We start from the raw sequence: 5,000 nt of genomic DNA on the forward strand, positions 1-5,000 counted from the left end.
GATGGGAGATGGGAAGTGGGAATCGAAGGATGGGGAAAGGCAGGAAATAGAAAGGAGGAGGAAAGACGAGAGATAGAAAGTGAGAATGAAAGATGGAAGAGAGACGAAGACTTGCGAGTATTTCTGAGTGAGTAGGACGACTTGCCTGGCTATCCCGACCACCCAGCATCCCGGGGTTTCTTCCTGGGGTTTCTTCCTTGGTTTGGGGAATTAAAGGAAGGCGAGAGATGGGAAGTGGGAATGAAAGGAGGAAGAAAGGCGAGAGATGGGAAGCGGGAATCGAAGGATGGAGAAAGGCAAGAAATACAAAGGAGGAGGAAAGACGAGAGATAGAAAGTGAGAATTAAGTGAGGAAGAGAGACGAGAGATAGAAAGTGAGAATTGAGTGAGGAAAAGAGACGAGAGACTTTCCTGGCTATCCGACCACCCAGCATCCCGGGGTTTCTACCCTGGCTTGGGGAATTAAAGGAAGGCGAGAGATGGGAAGTGGGAATGAAAGGAGGAAGAAAGGCGAGAGATGGGAAGTGGGATTGAAAGGAGGAAGAAAGGCGAGAGATGGGAAGCGGGAATCGAAGGATGGAGAAAGGCAGGAAATAGAAAGGAGGAGGAAAGACGAGAGATAGAAAGTGAGAATGAAAGATGGAAGAGAGACGAAGACTTGCGAGTATTCCCGAGTGATGGGAGATGGGAAGTGGGAATCGAAGGATGGGGAAAGGCAGGAAATAGAAAGGAGGAGGAAAGACGAGAGATAGAAAGTGAGAATGAAAGATGGAAGAGAGACGAAGACTTGCGAGTATATCTGAGTGAGTGGGACGACTTGCCTGGCTATCCCGACCACCCAGCATCCCGGGGTTTCTTCCCGGGGTTTCTTCCCTGGCTTGGAGAATTAAAGGAAGACGAGAGATGGGAAGTGAGAATGAAAGGAGGATGAAAGACGGGAGATGGGAAGTGAGAATTGAAGGAGGACGGAGAGACGAGAGAGAGGAAGTGGGGATTAAAGGAGGAAGAAAGGCGAGAGATAGAAAGTGAGGAGAGAGTCCTCCTTGGCGAAGATAGAAAGTGAGAATTAAAGGAGGGGGAAAGTAAGAATGAAAGGAGGCAGAAAGACGAGAGAGAGAAAGTGAGAATTAAAGATGGAAAAAGGACGAGAGATGGGAAGTGAGAATTAAAGGAGGAAGAGAGACGAGAGATAGAAAGTGAGAATTAAAGGATGGAGAAAGATAAGAAATAGTAAGTGACAATTCAAGGCGGAAGAAGAACGACAGATAGAAAGTGAGAATTGAAGAAGGAAGAGAGACAAGAGATAGATAGTGAGAATGAAAGGTGGAAGAAAGACGAGAGAAAGAAAGTGAGAATTAAATGAGGAAGAAGGGTGAGAGATAAAAAGTGAGAATTGAAGAAGGAAGAGAGACGAGAGATAGAAATTGAGCATTAAAGGATGGAGAAAGACAAGAAATAGAAAGTGGGAATTAAAGGAGGAAGAAAGTGAGTGAGAATTAAAGGAGGAAGAAAGACAAGAGACAGAAAGTGAGAATTGAAGGAGGAAGAAAGACGAGAGACAGAAAGTGAGAAGAGAGCCCCCCTTGGCGAACCCCTGGCGTCGGCACCCTGCAATCGGGCGCTGGGACACGGGCGGGCGGGAAGGAGTGGGCGGGCGTGGCAGGGGGATTTACATAAAGTAGATTGTGGGCGCATGACGGTCGAGGGCGGCGCGGGCGTGATGGATGGCTGCGTGGCTCAGACGTAATAGTTTCAAATGAGGGGGATGGCGGAGGTGTCGTGCTTGAGCTGCGTGGCGGACTGTCGCTCGTCTTTCGTTTTGTTGTTCCCCTTCGTTGTCCGTCTTTCTCTTCTCTTCTCTTCTTTCTCTTTCTTTCTTTCTTTCTCTTTCTTTCTATCTTTCTTTGTTTCTTTCTTTCATTATTTCTCTCTCTCTTTCTTTCTCTCTCTGTCTGTCTCTCTCACTCACTCACTCACTCACTCACTCACTCACTCACTCACTCACACTCTCTCTCTCTCTCTTTTCTCTCTTTCTCTCTCTCTCTCTCTCTTTCTCTCTCTCTCTCTCTCTCTCTCTCTCTCTCTCTCCCCCTCTCTCTCTCTCTCTCACTCACTCACTCACTCACTCACTCACTCACTCACTCACTCACTCACTCTCTCTCTCTCTCTCTCTCTCTCTCTCTCTCTCTCTCTCTCTCTCTCTCTCTCTCTCTCTCCCTCTCTCTCTCTCTCTCTTTCTTTTGTTCTGTGTGTGTTCCGCATAAGGATTCTTGTCTAAGGGCGTGAAATGATTCGAAGAGAGAGGAGGAAATAGAATTCATAATTAAAGTAAAGCAAGGTTTAGGTGAGAGAGAGAGAGAGAAGGCAAACAAGAGGAGGAGATAGGATAAAAGAGAAATAAGAGAGAGAGGAAATCAAACAAGAGAAAGAGATAGGAGACAAAAAGAAATAGAGAGAGAGAGAGAGAGAGAGAGAGAGAGAGAGAGAGAGAGAGAGAGAGAGAGAGAGAGAGAGGAGACAGAAACAAATGAAGAAAGATGACACAGAAGGAGACTTAGAGAAAGAGAATTAGAGAGAGAGAAAGGAGAATTAGAGAAAGAGAGGAATCAGAAATAGAAATAGAGAGAGAGAAAGGAGAATTAGAGAAAGAGAGGAATCAGAAATAGAAATAGAGAGAGAAAGGAGAATTAGAGAAAGAGGAATCAGAAAAGAATAGAGAGCCCGTCCGATCGCCTTTCGAGCGAAACCCAAGGTCGCGGGTGCGTGACTCCGCAGTTCCCCGCCGATGTGCGAAGTCCCGAAGTCGTTGGCGTGTGCTGTCGCGGGCGGCGTGGCGATGCCTCCGCCCGCGAATCGACACGACGGCGATCATGTCTCGTCGATTGCGTCCAGGCAGGCGGCCCTTGTGCTCTGCTTGCTTGCTTGCTCGTTGCGGGAGGAAGGTCGCTAGGTTTAGACGCGTTTGTTTGCTTGCTTGTTTTCCTGTTAATTTTTCCTCGTTCACTGCGGACTCCGGGACTTAAATGAGGTTTGGTGTTTATGGCTTTAATTCCTTTCCTGATTGTCTAGTGGCTATTATTATTATTATTATTATTATTATTATTATTATTATTATTATTATTATTATTATTATTATTATTATTATTATTATTATTATTATTATTATAATAATAAGGTCTATATAAGTACTTACATAGACCTCGTGGACTCGAGAGAGAGAGAGAGAGAGAGAGAGAGAGAGAGAGAGAGAGAGAGAGAGAGAGAGAGAGAGAGAGAGAGAGAGAGAGAGAGAGAGAGAGAGAGAGAGAGAGGGGGGGGGGGGGGGGGGAACGGCGTCCTAGGGTAATGGGATTCGCTTGTAGGTATCCCGTGTCATTGGGGAGGGAAATGTGCTGTTCGCCATAGAGAGGAATGCTGCTCGTGATGGCGGGGTGTCGTGCCGGTCGCTGGCGTGTGTCAGGATTTTTTTTTTTTTTTTTTTTTTTTTTTGGGGGGGGGGGTGTTTTTTTATTTTATTTATTTTTATATTATATTTTTATTTTTTGAGTGACAGACATTTACAAGTTCTTAAGAAGTGTCTTTAAGGGAGGGGGGGCAGGGGGGAGGGGAAGGGTTCATCTGAGGGAGATGTATTCATTAGTGAGGCGCGTGTGACGTGGTTCAAGATGGTCCTTGATTGAGCTGGTTTCTCCGTGTTCATTTTTTTTTTTTTTTTTTAGCTTTTTATTGCTCATTAGCCCTTCTCGTCATTCGTTAATTAGCGTGTCCGGCTCCTAATAGTGTCATTGATGAACACGGCGCAAGAGAATTGCAATTTGTAGGATAGAATGGACGGGAAAGTAACTGCAATAAGAATAGACGGATTTGATTCGAGTTGCTTAGCGTTTTCGACAAGGTCAATGTTGGAATTTAAGAGATGGATGGCCAGAAGGATAGTCTGGCTATGTCACATCCCATCCGCCTATCCGCCCATCCGTCTATCCACCCATCCGCCATTCACTCATCCACCTATCCGCCCATCCGCCTGTCCACCCATCCGCCCATCATCCTATCCACCTATCCGCCCATCCGCCTGTCCACCTATCCACCTATCCACCCATCCACCCATCCGCCCATCCACCTATCCACCCATCCGCCTATCCACCCATCCGCCTATCCACCCATCCACCTATCCGCCCATCCACCCATCCACACAGACGCCTGATTCGTTGCATATGTTTGCAAAGTCTTTCCCTCACTTAAGAAACTTTCCTGTGGCAACGCTATGCCCTTAGATCATCCCCCAGAGTTCCACCTTCCCACGCCCATCCTAGCCACCCTCTGATCCACGCCTACCTGTAGCCCGCCTACCTATCGCCCATCCGCTTATAAACTATCCACCCCGCCCATCCACCTACAATCCATCCACCTACAACCTCTCCACCCCCCGGCCCACCTACAACCCATCCACCTATAACCTATCCACCCCGCCCATCACATCCACCTACAACCCATCCACCCACCCATACCCCCCCCCCCTGGTGAGCGAGCGAGAGCATGGGGTCTCGGTTAATTAATTTTTTTTTGTCCGTCCGAGAATATAAAGTTGGTGGAATATAAGGTTGATGCGTGGGCGTGAGAGCCTGTGCAGCGCGGGCGTGAGGGAGGTCGGAAGGCGGGGAAATGGCTGTTTATTTCTTAATTCATTGATATTAAGGGTTGTTTAGTTTTTAATTCATTGATATTATTGGCTGTTTATTTATTAATTCATTGATATTATTGGCTGTTTATTTATTAATTCATTGATATTATTGGCTGTTTATTTCTTAATTCATTCGTATTTAATGGCTGATATTTCTTAATTCATTGATATTAATTGCTCTTTATTTCTTAATTCATTGATATTAATTGCTCTTTATTTCTTAATTCATTGATATTAATGGCTGTTTATTTCTTAATTCATTGATATTAATTGCTCTTTATTTCTTAATTCATTGATATTAATTGCTCTTTATTTCTTA

At 45.6% G+C, this 5,000-nt stretch overlaps 1 protein-coding gene across 5 annotated transcripts in view; it reads left to right on the top strand.

Moving 5' to 3' along the window:
- Positions 1 to 5,000, top strand: part of LOC113823485 (fibroblast growth factor receptor 3) — a 185,635-nt gene that overhangs the window by 145,748 nt on the left and 34,887 nt on the right. The gene's annotated exons all lie outside the window — the stretch shown is intronic.

The sequence above is a fragment of the Penaeus vannamei genome, chromosome 7, assembly GCF_042767895.1.
Source record: "Penaeus vannamei isolate JL-2024 chromosome 7, ASM4276789v1, whole genome shotgun sequence".
In the NCBI taxonomy this organism is placed as follows: Eukaryota; Metazoa; Arthropoda; class Malacostraca; order Decapoda; family Penaeidae; genus Penaeus; species Penaeus vannamei.